At 44.8% G+C, this 16,318-nt stretch overlaps 1 protein-coding gene across 7 annotated transcripts in view; it reads left to right on the top strand.

Annotated features, from left to right (window-relative positions):
- SGPP2 (sphingosine-1-phosphate phosphatase 2) overlaps window positions 1-16,318 on the top strand; it is a 176,371-nt gene that overhangs the window by 119,120 nt on the left and 40,933 nt on the right. The window lies entirely within an intron of this gene.

Genomic DNA, 16,318 nt, shown 5'->3' with positions numbered 1-16,318 from the left:
AAACATTTGGCTTTCCCCTAAGGGAGCAAAACTTTTCCTGACACACATTCATAGAATCATTGAGCTCTGTTGCTAAATTATTTTCCTAGAAATAGTGTGGTATCACTACCCCCATCATGTGTGAGGACCCATTTTGACTTTTCCTCATAAACTTTGTGCATTCTCATTTTTTAATCACTGCTGATTTCACCAATGAAAAAATGGTATCTCAGTTAATTTTCATTTCATAGTTTTAGTGAAGATGAAAGCATTTTTCAGATTTTTATTAGCCATTTGTATGAACTCTTCTGTGAATTGTTAGTCTGCCTTTTGAGTGTTTTTTTTTTCTTAAGGGGCTTTAGTTTTTTAATTGACTTTTTCATCAGTTATAAAATGATACTGAGCTATTGATTTTTCCATGGATCAGAGACCATGTATCTTTATAGATAAGATCTTTAGAAGTTTGAGACTTTGAGAAATGGTATTTAACTTTATGGTATCATTAGTGACTTAAAGTCCTTTAAAATTGAATTTCAGGGGCGCCTGGGTGGCTCAGTCGGTTAAGTGTCTGACTCTTGATTTTGGCTCTGGTCATGATCTCGGGGTCCTGGGATTGAGCCCCACATCCGGGCTCCACGCTCAGCAGGGAGTCTGTTTAAGGATTCTCTCTCTCTCTCTCTCTCTCTTTCTCCCTCTGCCCCTCCACCCCCTCTAAAATAAATCTTTTACAAAAATTTAATTTCAGTGCTTTTATCCTGGGTGTTTAGTTTGGGCACAGACCTCACCACTCCCTATTGTCTTACCCCTTGTGACTGCCCTGGCCCCTTTCAGGCATTTGAATTTGGGATTCCTATCTTCAGGCACCAAGTTTTTCTGGCCTGTAGTTTCCCTGGCCACAAATAGCTTGCTCCAGTGACTAGCCCTTAGAAAACCTGGTTCCTGCTGCCTGAACTCCAATAAATTTAAAATGTGTCTCAAGTTTTTCCTACTTGTAAACATTCTTCTCATTTGTGAACATGGCAAATATGTGCATGAGAAAATCTGCAAACTTTTTTTTACCTAACATCAAAAGATCTGTTCCCTACCATGCTCACTTAAGTGAGAGTATTTTTAAGAAATTATTACCCTAGCCAAGCTATGCTGACAGTTTTTCTGATGGCTGCTTCTGAGCGTTTTCAGGCAGAATTCATGTCTCTTCTGAGGATTCATGGCTTCCGCCGACCTCCCTGATTGGAAGAGAGGCAGGGAGTGGGGGGGGGAGGGGCTGCTTCCAACTCGGTCCGCAGCTCTGTGGTCTGGTCAGAAGGTCCTGGTCCTGTAATACCATGAAAGGAACACCAGGCTGATGTTTGTAGGTAGTGCTCTTTGGTTTCCAGAAACAGAGACCCACTCAAAGTCGCTCAGGAAAGGGGGGATTTGGCGTTAAGTTTCCAGGGAATCCAAGAGCCAGAACATCATGGGGCCAGACGCTGGTGGACAGTGTGGTCCTTTGCTCAATGAAGCTGTGACCCCAGGTGCCTGCTGGTCACCTCCCAGCTGTCTTCTCCTTTCAAGACCATCGGACCCAGCTCATTAAGTCTCATGATTCCAGCCATCTGGTGCCAGTGTATGCACGGGTTGTACTTGCTCCAAACAGCTGTTTTGGCGGTGGGGATAGACAGTTAATGGGGGCACAGAGCCACGGGCCAGGCTGGAATATCAAGATTTGGACTGTAATCCTAGCAGTGAAACCAGCTCGAGGTAGGTGAGGATTCTGGCCGGCAGTGCGCCTAGCTTTCAAATGAAAGGACGCAGCTAGAGGATCCTTGGAGGCCTGCAACAGAACATGGTCATGAGTCTTCTTTATATGTTCACTGTATGACCTTTAGAAGAGATTCATCTCTGGCGTGGAGTAAGAAGCAAAAGTGCCAAAGTTGGGCCAGATCACATTTAAAAAACAAAAACCAAACCCATGTCCTCTCTTTTGCAGACTGAACGCTAATGTGGCTTTACTAATTTTGTCTCTGTGTGATGAATCCGCTCAATATCAGACAGTACAATTGACATCCATACCCAATCCATTGCCGAATAATTGTTAGACTGCATGCTGTTTGTGTTCAACAGGATCGAAGGAACACTTTAAAGGAATATCAAAGGAATCTGAGGAGCAGATTTCTTTTTGCCAGGTCCTTCTGTTCCTAGTCTTCCCATTCAAATTAACTCATATCGGAGAGCTCAAGTTTGAAATGATGGTTTTCACATGGCTCACATTCTGATGATTGAACCGTAGCTAGCTGATATCAACGGTACAAAGCAGACCTGGAATTTACACTTAAACTGTGCCCATGATCTAGACAGTGTCTAACTGCTGTAGAGTCTAGAGTAGTATTTTATAAAGCTGACCCATCGATTGGTTAAGAGGCAAACTTTGTGATAACCTGTCACGGTGGGCAGAATGGACTGGTGTCTCTGCATATGGGCAGGCTGCCATCTGGCTGTCCCACAGAGGAGTAAGGAAGGAGAGGGGAATGGGCTGCCCGGTCCCTGGAATTCACCCCCCTCGTCCGGGGTCAATTTTAGTGTCCAAAGATGACTTTAAATGTGATTAGCTCCTAATCTTCTGTTTAAACCACTACCACTGTTCACTTCAAAAGATTGCCCTGCTCATTAAATTGGTTCTTGCCTGAGATTAATGAGTCTTGAAAAGTATTCAACACTGGCCAGATTGTAACCCATGCTAACTTGCCTTGAATGAAACAGCATTAGGCGGCAGAGATTCTGCCCAGTTTCTCTGAAGTAGCATCTCGTAATTTAGTCTTAGTTAAATATTAAGTAAATGGCTCTAGGGGGTTTGTTATGCAAATTGTATTGGTTTGGTTTTGAAACACAATAGGAAATAGTTCGGTTTCAGTCTGGGTTAAAAAAAAAAAAAGCTTAAAATGCGACTCATTATGGTGGAACAGATAGTTTGGGTCTCTCTCTGTGGATTGCTCTCATTACCTGAAACATGATCTCCCCCTCTCTCTTTTATGATGATGACTGGAAAATGTGCCCACATTCTTCCCTACTTCCTGCCCATTTTATCCCCCTCACCCTCTCCCATACTGTCCCTGCTCCCAGCCCCCTAAGACTGTAGTGCTGGATTTGGGTTTGGTTCTGTTTTGACTGAGCAGAATTGTAATCCTCCCAGAGAGCGGCCCCCGTTCCCGAGCATCCCCTCTAAATGCGTCACTTAATTTAGCCCGTGGGTGTGTGATGGCTTTGGAGCTTAGCTAGGTATGAAGTCGTTTGAAACCCCGGAGGCCTGCAGGCGGGTTACCTTTATGGAGCTTCTTAAAATAATACAAAACGCTGAACATTTCGGAGAGTTTGGTATGCGGTTCGTCCTTCTGTTCTCCCTTTGGTTTTACGGTAACTTTTCACGTCTTATATAAAACAAACAAACAAACAAACAAAAGACAAATAGCATTTGCCAAGTACTGTCCAGACCAGAAAGCGAGAAGCAGCCAGGCAGGGAGGAGCGAAAGGAGTTTGGGATTCTCTGAATTCGCAGGAGTGGCCCGGGAAGGGGGTCGCAGGCTGCTGTCCCCCTCTGCTTTGGGGACAGTCCCTGCGGGGCTTCACAAAGCACCCTTCTTTGTCCCAAATTCCCTCCCTTTCACTTGTAAAACAAAAGAGAATGAGCTAATCCATAGGCCATGGGGGATGGGGGGGAGTGGTCTTTCAGATAAAATTTTCAAATAAAGTCTTAACAACTCTATTTTTTCTCCTACTAATCAATTCCATTTGCAAAGCTGCATTCTTGAAATGGGTGTGCTTACAGAGTCTTCCCTCCACGCCAGGTGCTTTACATCAAAGAACCCCACTTCACAGATGAGAAAACTGAAACCCAAAGACTTAAGTGACTCACCCAAAGGGACAGAACCAGTGAGTAACACAGGGAGTGCGCACCCCTGGTTCTCTCTCCCGACACCAGGTCCTTCTCATCTTGCTTCAGATGTGGCTACACGTCACTCATTCCCCACCCCACCCCCCAGTCCAATCCTTCAGGGGCGTGCTGGGCCTGCGAGGGTGGAACGTCTCCTTTGCAAGTGCCCTCTACCTATGACATTTGTCTCTCACTTCTCTGTGCTGGGGTCCCTGTGAGTACCCCCCTGGTCAGACTGTGTGCCCCAGACTTGTTTTGCTTCCCCCGAATGCCAGGAACCCAGGACGGTGGAGAAGGGTTTTGGTAGCTTTGTTCTGAGGCTGGAAAGCCTGAGGACCGCCCCCTGCTGATACTGTGGGCTTGCCATGCCTGGGCCCACCCTCCACGGCCTTCCGCTAGTTTGCAAAGCAGCCAAGTGGAAAAGGAGGAGCGAGGATAAGAGTGGCCCTTTGTCCCATGAGGAGGTGGTGATTTGACCCGCAGGGGACTCTCCTTGCCTGAGGAGACAGAACCTCCTGGGGAAGGCCGGCCTTTTTCTTGTCACCATGCCTTGCATTTCCCAGGCTTCTGGTCCCTTCCTCTTCATCTGCCTTGCATCCTGCGCCTGTGGGCCCCAGTGTGAGGCTGAGGAGCTTTACTTTCCTCAGTAGCTCTCCTATAGCTTTTGAGGGTCGGGAAGTGTCCCCTTTGCTGGGAAGGGGAAGGAAAGGCCTTTAGCAGTTACAGCTGGAGAGGTCGTGCTTTAGTTAGGCCTCGGGAATTTTCTGGAAGCTTGAGAGCTACTAGACAAAAAAAAAAATAGTGGTTCCCTAATGGCTGCCCTCTCTCCTCCTCCCTGTCCTTTTACCAGGGCAGCCACTGGAGCTTCCCCAGAGGGGCCTTTCGTAGGCTCTTCTCCCCGGGGCCGACAACAGGGGAGGCCCTCTTTAGTGAGAGGTCCACCTGCCACCGGGCCCTTTTGCTCTGGTGGCCTCCGCGGGCACACACAGTAGCCCGGAGGCTCTAGGCCTGCTTGGCAGGAGTCGGACCTCAGTCATCCGAGGGTTAATCTGGGAAACTGAGGCTTGCTGGCCCAACGGACTCCAGAGGCACCAGCCCTCTGTCCGGTCCATCCGCTGATGTCGGAGCCCCAGCTCCAGCACTGTCCTCGCAGTCTGCCCCTCTGGGAGGAGGAGCGAATATATAATTTTCAAGGAGCCACGGTGTAACTGCCTATGAATCCACAACAGCCTAGAGTTCAGAAGTGTAAGCCTCGCGTGGCTGTGTCGGCCCAGCCTGAGTGTCCCTCCGAGGAGCAGAGCCTCCGTGCCGGCTTTCAAGGCCATGATGGCTCTAAGCACAGTGACGGCCATCATTTGTGGAGTCCCGACTCTGCGCTAGACGCAGGGCAATGGACTTCACAGACATTACTGAGTGCAACAAGGGCACAGTTGTTCTTCTCCTTTTAAAGGCAAAAAGCACTGTGAGCAGGCCAGCCGTAGCCGGTAGGGAACAGAGGCAGGATTTGAACCCATGACTATCTGATCCCAGAACCCTGACCACGAACCACGACCCTCTGCACTAGCCTTTTCCCTTAATTATGTTCAATGTACCCCCCGCTTTTTTATGTATTTAACATGCTCAGTTAATTTTATTTTTTCATTTTGCAAGTAGCGAACCACGTTAATACCAAAAGCAAGAAAATAAGAAAAAGCTCCCTAAATTCTACTTCCTTTATTGATTTGCAAGCAGTTCACCGTTTCCATCTATTTGCCGCTGGGCTATCCACACAATGTTTGATCACAGCATACGGTTTGCATACTGCTTGGGGATAAATGGTGTGCTAGAACATTAAACAGGACTCAGAGTTCATGCATGAATACATAAGAAAAAGAGGGAAGTGGGGTCAGGATGACTCAGGAATCTTTCAGCCTAAAAGGAATAATCGAATGAAAGGATGGTTTGTTTCCCCTAAGAGTTAGGAGACTCGGGATTCTAATCCAAGTGAAAATTGCTCCCTATTTAACACAGCCTGTGTTTCAGCAAGCTGGGATGGGCTCCTAGCTTGCTGGCTGTCCGAGGTATGAAACCCGTGGTAGACCAGAGTTTAATACCCAAATGGCATTTATTTCTGGGCCTCAGTTTGACCATCTATGAAATATGGAATTGAACGAAATAACCCCAGGGCCCCTCTTATTTTGGGAGTTTTGCAATTATTAAAAATATTGATGGTGATGGTCTTTCCAGATAGTCTTTAGTCCTTGTTCTGACTTCAACAATGCATCTGGCCCTATAAAATTTCCCTGGAGTGACAGCCCCTCCACCTTGACTCCATTAGCTCCTACCAGTTTTTCTGGGGGTCTCCCATGAAGGGTAATAGTGGTTCCCTGGGAAGAGGTCCTTAGGAAGATAGTTGGACCCACCCCAAGTCTGAGGCACTAGGAATCATTTGGCCTTGCAAATTCAAGCCAAGTTGGGGGCAGAGGGATTCGCTGAAGCTTCAGCACTCATCCTAGTTCAGGCGCAAAGGCAATGGCAAACATCAAGCACGCAAATCTTGCTCTGAGCTTTGGGGTGCGCGCGTGTGCACCCGCGCCTATATAAATTCATTGTATTGGATATGCGCAGATTTAACTAGAAAAAGATATTGGTTTTCTTTTCAAAATTAAATTTCTTCTGGCATTCACAGGCACTGAAATCAGAGGGGACAAAATGTTTTGTTCAATTTGAAAATGTTTTTCAAATACAGAGCAGTTTGACTCTAGAGGTTGGGAAATGACGTTCCGAAGGTTTTCCCAAAAACTCTAACTTGGAAATTAGCAAGCTGTGAGCAGCAGTAAGCTGGCTTCCTTTTACACTGACGCTGCTATATAAATAAAGCCTCAATGAATGAAATAAGAGAGCTGATTTCTTTTATGAGGCCATAATAGAAGGTTCAGGCAAAGAAGAAAAATAATCTCTGCATTTAACACTAAACACTACAATTCCACCGCACACCTGGATCGGGGCTGCGGGAGGTAAGGGAGCCCGTCCCAGCCTGACCACGCCCCCACGAGGGCTTCTTAAATAGGGGCGCGTGAACTACATCAAGGTTGAGCAATTTCCAGGGTTCGTCTACATAATTGGGAAAAACATTTAGCTAGACAGAGTGGACACGGGGTGGGGGTATAGATTGAAAGTCTCCATTTTTCTTTAGCCAACAAAAATCACAACATGACTGTTTCATTAGAACTCATTAAAAAAAAAAAAAAATAGGGACTCAATTCACTTGGGTGAGCATTCCCAACAAGCTAAATGTCCTTTGAGGCTTTTGCTTACTGGGGCCTGGATTCAGAAATTTAAACCTAAATTTGTACTGTAGAAAGCTTTTAGAATGTGTAAGACTGGATTTTATGCTTAAAAAAAATGCCAATCTACGAAGAATGTTTGACTGTTTTCCCTGGGGGCAATTAAAAGGGTATGTATTAACACTTAATGAATTAAATACTTAAAACTGTCAAGAGCCTGAGTTTCAGAAAACCAGGTGCTTGTCTGTAAAAACCTCTCCGTTACCTACAAGGGTGTTGAAGGTGTATTAATCTGTTATCTAGCTCTCTTATGGATATTTTGTGTAATTTTATACATTGATGAATATAGTGTAAGGAAAATCTATAAAAGAATATAAACATACCTAGAGCCTTTTTAGGGTGTCACCTTTAAGATTAAAACCTAAAGAGACTTTCATGAGATGGATCCCGGTTCAGAAAATATCCTTGGAAAACAGAACAGCAGCTTTTGTGATTGAGATTACCCTACAAAAGCCAAGGTGAATGGACAAACACCCCAATCAAAACCCCATGATAAATACTCTGCTGCAGTCCCCTGGCCATTTTTCACCCCTTGCAACCTGAAACGCTGAGATTATGTGCATTTAAACACTAGACATTGAGACAAGCGGGAAGACAAGCATGAAGGCGTCTCCTAAAACATCAGACTCTTGGGTTCTTGCAGAGACACCAGCCTTAAGTCTCCACCTGTAGTTTTTTGTTTGGGGATCTTGTAACCATAAACTTAATGCAATAGTCATTGCTACCAACACTTTGGTCCTCAACTGCGTCCAGGTGGACCCCTGCTGAGCGGGGTGGCGGTTGGGGGGGGGGAGGTGAGTAAAAGCAGATTAAAATGTGCTTATCTCTTAAGATGATGAGATGGTGCTGGAGTGTAATTGATCTCATGTGGGCTCTTCGCAGCTACTCTGAAAACCGAGGGACACAAGCAAAGGCTGTGGAAATAGGAACTGTAGCATTCCTGTATCTAAAATATGATGTCAGAAGCACGTTGGTAGGTTCCACACATGAAATAGAATTTCCGTGTGAGTCAGTCATTATTTCTAAAAAGAATATTAAAAAAAAAAAAGCCTGTAACTCCACAGATGGCACAGCACTTCCAAATATATTCCTTTCCCCCCCCCCCATATTCTTATCTCAATCTAACATCATTTTGGTAAGATACTTAATACCTACATTTACATATGATAAAATGGAGGGTGTGATATTGATAATCCTGCTCAATCTACTGCCTTTCTACATCCTCCTGCTGTGTCCAGCCTAGAATAAAGGGTGTCTTTGGAGGAAATGAAGTCTTTGGATTGGGCCCAGTGGGTTCGCCTGTAGGTGGTAGAGAGAATGTGGATGGGCAGAGGCACCCCTCAGGAAAGTTCAAAGAAAGTCATATAATGAGTCACTATCACATATATTGGGTAAAGAAGAGCAGGATTTAGAGACATCTAAGCATTCAGTAAAGACTGGGTCTTTTTTTTTTTTTTCTTCTAAAGGAAAGTTTGCACCTTTTCACTCAGTGACCCAAGTCCTAGTTTTGCCTTGTATCAGCTTCTTGGAAAGCTCCTGGCAGTTTTCTTCAGTTTGTCCTTAGTCTAGATGATCGTTTGAGGGCCTTGGGTGATGTCAGAGCTGACCTTAAAGTACTTTCACCAAAGTCCTTTTTAAACCTACACTTTCTCCTACAAATCAAAACCCATTTAGATAAAGTTCTCAATATCTTCTTCCCTTTCTTTTGTTTTTAAGCCAAGAGCATATCTGTTGAATTTTACCTGAAACCCTGACGATAATCCTTCCCCCCCTTTTGTGTTCCAGGAAATGACTCACTTCAAGGACCCACCCTTCCCCATTTGACTTCAACACTCTGCAGATTTCCCCCTTGTTTACCTGTGACAAGGCCAGACTCAACCCTCCAATTCCCATTCTTTGTCTTGTCAATGATTTGAACCCTGTCTCCCTTGACCAGTCTAGACAATACCTGACTTGACCAAACTTGAAACTTCTTTCCCTGCCCACGTCCCTGAACTTTGACCCACCTTTGCCCCAAACAGCACACAGCCCTTCCTGAAGGGCCCTCCTGAGAATAAACTGAGCTTAGGCTCCTCATGCTCTGATCTACTGTCCTGTCCATCTCCCTACACCTGGGGAACATCTTCAGTCCTCCCTGGTGAAGGAAAGCCCTTCTCTGCCTAATCTTGGAATGCTCCCAGATCTCCCGATGAGAGGGGTTGCCCGTTTGCCATAGTCCCTTCCCCTTCTTGTAAGAATCCTTTACAATAAAGCGTCTCCTTACCTAAATCCAGATTTGGGGTTTTTTGTTTGTTCAAAAGAGACAATGAAGAAGCACAGAGGATTCCACACTAGAGTACCTCTGTGTGGCGGCACTACGGTCCTCTTCCAAGTATCATTTTGTGGCAAATTTTATTCTATTGTTATTTTTTTTTTAAGATTTTATTTGACAGAAAGAGACAGCGAGAGAGGGAACACAAGCAGGGGGAGTGGGAGAGGGAGAAGCGGGCTCTCCGCTGAGCAGGGAGCCGGAAGCGGGGCTCGATCCCAGGACCCCGGGATCATGACCTGAGCCAAAGGCAGACGCTTAACGACTGAGCCACCCAGGCGCCCCTTGTGGCCAATTTTAGTTTGTGTTTGCTGCCCTTGTGCAACATACAGTGTTTTGTATTGCGGAATAACTTTCAGGAAGGCATTTGAATTTTTCCTCTAACCAAGGCAAACATATAAATAACAAAATGAGGAGAGGGGGTCATCTTGTTCAGGCTGGTATTTAGCCTCACTTGGGAATAGATGTGGAAGACAGATGTAAAGATTGCTACTCGGACACAAAATGGGTTCCTAACTTTATTTTTATAGTGTCCAATCACAAGCATTAGATATGATTGATTAGATTATAACAGAGGTGGTTGTCCCTTGAATAACATGGGTTTGAGCTGTGCGGGGCCACTTATTCGCGGATTTTTTGTGATAAATACAGCCTAGCACTGTAAAGGCGAATGTATTTTCTCTTCCTATGATTTTCCTAATAACTTTTGTTTTCTCTAACTCACTTATTTTAAGGATACAGTACATAATACATATACAAAAGTTGTTTTGTATGACCTGTTTGTGTTATCGGTAAGGCTTGTAATCAACAACGAGCTATTAGTAATTACACTTGAGGGGCTCCTGGCTGGCTCAGTTGGTAGAGCATGTGACTCAAGAGATCCTCAGGGTTGTGAATTTGAGCCCTATGTGTGGTGTCGAGTTTACTTAAAAAAAAAAATTTTTTTTTTTGAAGTTACACGCGGATTTTCCACTGTGCCTCTACCCCCTATGCTGTTTCAAGGACAAACTGTACATTCAAATGTAACTACAAAAGCATCTTCCACAACCAAACATTACATTATTTCTGTATGTTCTCCCCCTTTATTTTAGGGCTGGCTTTCCCAGCCTTCATGAGAACCATTGGGAACCTGCTCTCTAGTACCCCCTTCTCAGCGGGGTGCAGATAGTCTATGAACTTGGGGTGCAGATAAGTCTATTAACTTGTTTTATTACTATTTCCAATTGAATAAATAGTTCTCAAAGACCATGGATTTTAAAAGAGTGCTGTATCATTTTCAAATTATATAAGGAAAAACTAATTCTATTAGGACATGTAGGCTGTTGATTATATCAACTGTGTGTTCTACTTGATATACTGGTTAATTCAGGGACCTTGATATCATGAGAGGTATGATCAGATCTGTAGTAATCAATCCTACAATTTTTTGTTCACCTCAGTAGTTGAGCCTGTAAGTTACATAGTGTCAAAGAAGGTATTACATAGCATTTTATGTAAGATTCTCAACTATGTCCTAGGGTACTAGCAACAAGCTACAATCCCAAGTTATTTATCGATATAAGTGACTTGTTGACTTTATTTTTTCAGGAGCTTTGTAGATCCAAAAAGTAGGACTTTTAAATCAAAACATCTGAACGATCTCCCTTCACACGGGAGCCGTGAAACAGAAAAGCGACAAAACAAACACGAGCCGCCCTAAAACATTTCATGTCCACTCGGTCCTCACTGCTCAGATTGCTCCATCTTGTGAAGCGGTGAGCAGAGCCGTTCTCTGGGGAGCCAGGGATGGTCCACTTATTCATTTAGTGGAGATTTTTATTCTATACTGTGTCCTTGTAATTTTATATTTCCCACATTTCTGGAAACATTCCCTTGGTGAAAGCCTGCATCATCTTTATTTATCACTACGGCATTAACTTTCTAATGAATCTCCTATCAGCTATTCAAATGCACGCCCCCCCCCCACACTCACACACGGCATGCAGCGTGACCTCTCTCCTGCAAATCTGACCAGACACTTTAAAGCATGTTAATGTCCAAGCACCTTAAAACTACCTATAAGGCCTTACACGACTAGATTCTTGCCTAAATCTCTACCTTTAGCTCTTCTTCCTATCCATTCTCTGGAATCACAGAACTCCTGATGATGATCCACACTCCCATTTCAACGGTATGCATTTTAGGCATGCCATGCTCTGCTTTATTCTTCCTTCCCAGAACTGCCCCTGCCTCATGATGTCCCCTGCTCCTGTCTGCTGCAAGACCCAGCACCGGCATCATCTTCAGAAAAGCCACCCCGGATCTTGAATCTGCATTCCCTACTCGATGGCTCCTTATTGTCCCCTGCAGCTCCCACATAGTAGCAATTCAAATAATTGGGTAAAATAAATGCAGGCTGTTTCTACAAAGATGATTTAAGATCTGTCCCCCTATAGGGGACAGACCGACAACGAAGTAACGAACAGTTCAGGGTGCTAAAGATACATTAGAAAAATCTACAAAGTCCTGCGGTGGCGCCCTAGAGATCTTTTTAAGATGGAAAGTCAGAACCCACATTTGGCCGAGATTCCATCAAGGTGTTTTCAGTATGAAAGTAAAAATTCCATTTTTTTTCTGAGCCGATAAATAGTCGAGTCAGAAACCAGATTTTTTTTTTTGCTTTTTAAAAAAGAGCGTCCGACCTTCTTTCTTACCCTGATATTGAAGGGCAACAACTCAAATTTTAGTCACTCATTCATTCCTTTAGCCAACATCTGACAACACTACCCTAAGTGCTGGGAACAAGACAGATGCCATCCTGCACTCCTGGGATTTCCGTGGAGACAAAACAGACAGTAGTAAGGAAATTGATACAGTAAAGCTGGTCTGATTATTGTTTGGGCCACAACCAGGGCGAGAGCAGAGACTTACTTGAAAGAAGTTGATCAAGAAAGAGCACTTTGTGCTGTTTCGTTTAACTTAAGGCTTGAAGGATGAGGGGGAGCCAGCCAGGTGGGGAAGCTGGGGGAGAGATTTCCAGGCTCAGACAGGTGGAAAGAGCGGGGTTCCCCAGCTGCCCAGGGCACCACTCCAGACTCTGGGCGGGGCATCCGCTCAGGGTGAGGATGGGACAGATAAAATAAAAATACGTAGTCTAAACGGAGGCAAGGTAAAATTCTATGAAGAAACATAAAAAGGTGTGGGGAGAGGTAGCCTTGTTAGGGAAGGTGGTCAGGGAAGGCCCTTCCGAGACGGTGGCATTTGGGCACAGGGCTGACTTGACATACGGTTTACTTATAGCTCACGCGTAAATTGTTTGTGGCAAATCTAGAATGTTTCACTTATCAGCAGTCTTTCTATATTCATGATGTCTGTACTCATTTGGAAACCGGTGTTCCCAAGAAGTCTGAACGGCCCTGGCAAGCAAGACTCTAAGAAGCAGCTAGAAAATAGGTAGATTTTTTAAAAGTGTGAAGCCACCTTGCAGTTGGTCTTTTCTGTCTTCGAAACGAAACTTGGGCTGTGATTCAAATCTGTAGGATGTTTCGAGGAACTTTGCACAAAGGCTGGCTTTGCCCACCACCGTGTGGACCATGGCCTTCCAGCAGCGGGGCAAGTGAGGGAAAAAAGTTCAGAGAGAAGAACATGGATGCGCCTGTTGGCCCAGAAAGCAGACACCAGCGGGCTCAAGTCATGCCTCTCCCATTACAAAGGGTCACAGGGAGGTTATAGCCCCGGTTACAGCCCCATTTGGGGGTTGCTGACTGTGGGATCCCCAGACCCTCCTAACAGAGTTAATCACTCACTGGCCAACGGGAAAAGCAGTGGTGCCCTTCTCCCTACCCCCTCCACCATGCCTGTGCTCCTCCAGACTCCCCCCTTTGCCTCCTGCAGAGAGCAGGCGTCAGGCAGCGGGCCCTCTGGGATTCCTGTCCCTTCCTGCTCAAAGATCCGGCTTTTCCGGGAGAGTCATCTAGCTCCAGGGGAGGAGAGCCAATTCTTCTCTGCCTGGGAGAGACCTTGTAATGAAGCCATCCTGCCAGATATGCAGAGGAAACAGCAAAGACAGGGCATGGGGGGGACGGGGGGGAAGAAACAGTTTTTTGGAGGAAAGACATTCTTGCAGCCAAAATGAAAAGGAAACTTGATTTTCAGAGATGACGGGCTCGAGAATATTTCCACGTCTACCACCCCTTGTCAAATGCAGTGGCATCTCAGTTTTTAGGGGGTGGTGAGTTGTGTTTTTGTGGTTGGTGTCATTATGTTTACACCAAGCAAGCCCTTCTGTAGAGCTTACTAGAACCAGAGGTCTCTTGGCAGAGAGCCTGAAGGATCAGGATGCTGGTGGCCAAGATGAGAATTTTAAATATTCTCACATAATAATTCAAAATAATTCATAATAATTAAAAAATCCTTTCAGAGGAGGTCTGAACCATTTTGTTGGCAGAAAGGTGTCACCTGCAGATGGAATTAAACCAGTCTGTCTAGCTGACTGGTTTCGTGCCTGAGGTATGAGAGCCTCCACCTGGATGTCAGGGTTCAGGTACTCTCTCCTTTCTAGAAAAGACTGTCCAGGTTCTGATGTTTTCGGGAGTAGGGTTAAGTCTTAGACCAGGGCCCATTGCTTTTACAAGTGGGATGGGAAGTTGCTGTTCCCAGAGGTGGTGATGGTGGGGAAGGGGAGCAGCAGAGTCATAACTGTGTGGTCCTAACTTTCATAGTTATTCAAAATAATGAGAGTTGTTCAAAAATGAGTATGAAATTGGCTTTGCCCAGTGCTGATAGCACAGCCTGTGATGTCAGCCTGAGAGTGGAAATAGATGTCACGTAAAAAAAAATAGAAGAGCCCATTTGGCCATTCCCCCTGATTCTTTGAGTAGATACATATCCAGGGCACCCTCACCCCAAAGTGACATCATCTGCATTGTCATAAGTGGATTTTCTTCCTTACATTCTATGATTACGGCTTCCCTAATTTTGTTAGCTTGCATATTGAATTTTTATTCTTATGCATTTCCTCAGCTCTCCATTTCCTACCCAGCCTTTTAGCTGGTAATTTCGTTTGCTCAGGGACTGCAGCATGAGAAAGCACCTCATGGAGAATGCGTGCCTGCCCCATGAATGTGAAGTTGTTTGAGCATGAGGAAATGTAGCTGGCACTATCAGCCTTTAGAGACGGAGAGCGCCCAGACCTAATGGTCTGGGGACTGTCATCCACTAACTGTCTTATCACAGTTAGCTCGATGCTAAATTTCTTGCCAAGGAAGAGAAAGGGGAAGATTTGGACATGTGAAGAGAACAAATCTGGGCAAGCAGAAGGCCCCTGACCCTTGAACTTCCTCCAAGAAGGACCGTTAGCACACTGCTTTCCAGATTAAAGATGGTTGTAATCGGGTTACAGCAGGAGTTACAAGAGCCGGCGCCATTAACCATTTATCTTTCTGTGCAGCGCGGTTCACTGGTCCTGTGAAAGGCAAGCCACCAAGATGTGGTTGACTGGGATTCAGAACTTGAATGGATGAGGCTGCATGGCTTGACTCCGTGGAGTCTGTAATCCTTCCAGAAATAGATCTTTTTTTTTTTTTTTAAATTTCTCTTGAGTGACCACCATTCAGAGCTTTTCTGAGTTGTGTAAGAAGGTAGGCTGTCAGACCCACTGAGGCAACCTCTAACTCCAAATGTTCTTAACGCTCAAGAGCCTACCTTTACAGGAAGCCAACTTGAAATGACCCAACCCCAAATGACTATGTGAGGAGAGCCTGTGATGGCCTGAAAAATTAGGGGTCCAGTATCAGACCTTTAGCCTAAAATTAGGCTCAGGGTCTGTCAAATGAGCATGATGGCCACCCCAAACTCCCCACGTCTAGAGACTTCCTCCTCCACAGACGCTGCCATAGAACATAGACATTTTCTCTTGTCTCCAAGTAATTCAAGCCTAGACTCTCTCTGAGGCTAGAGATATTTCAAGATCTACCGAGCCTGAGTCCCATTTAAATAGTATCTATGTTTTTTCCAGTTGATTTTTTTTCTTCAGAAAATTCTGACACATTACAGAAATGCAAATGCTTTAGTCTACACAGCTGTTTTTGCTTTATGAAATGTTTGGGTTTGGGTGGAGTTGAAAGGGGACATGTAAGAACATTTGTTTTTATGACCAGCAGTTTTTAAGACAGATGCTTTATGGTGAAGCACAAGTTACTGGGTGCCCCTAGCATGGCCTGAGCTTGAAGAAGGGTCTGGGCAGACGTTCCTTGTGTCACTCTCCTAAGTTTTCCCATTTGCTAGGCCCACTTCTAGAACACAACTGATAGAATTGTGGGAACATTTGTGAAAGATGAACGAAAGGGAGAAATTGGCCGAGGTGAAGTGAGAGAATTGCTCAATTAAATTTTAAAAAATCACCGGGAATTTGGGTATGTACATGAAAATGTCTTGGGAAAATTTAGAAATCAACAATTGGTAATTTAAATTTAACCTACTATCTCCTCTTCTTATTATATCTCTGGAGAAAAATAAGAGAGTGACTTGCCAGGGTCCTTTGAAGGTAGAAAACAGTGCTTTCCTGACTTCTTGCCAGAGCATATCCCATATTTGCTTTATCCCATGCACCATCTATAGGCTGCTGTTAGCAATGTTGATTTGTAACGTCCCAATGGCTCCCAAGCTGATGTATATATAAGCAAGTGGGGATTTAGGGAAAGCCTGCAGCAGCTTATTATTAATGCACTATGCTGAAAAGCTCTAGCTTGCTGTTGATAAACACAAGAGCTCTGGGGGAAGATGATAGCTCATTTTGGAAGCTAACTTTAGAAATGGTAT

The sequence above is a fragment of the Callorhinus ursinus genome, unplaced genomic scaffold (genome assembly GCF_003265705.2).
Source record: "Callorhinus ursinus isolate GAN/ISIS: 27379988/994484 unplaced genomic scaffold, GSC_fseal_2.0 scaffold2, whole genome shotgun sequence".
Lineage (NCBI taxonomy): Eukaryota > Metazoa > Chordata > Mammalia > Carnivora > Otariidae > Callorhinus > Callorhinus ursinus.
This window is presented reverse-complemented; position numbering and strand designations above follow the sequence as displayed.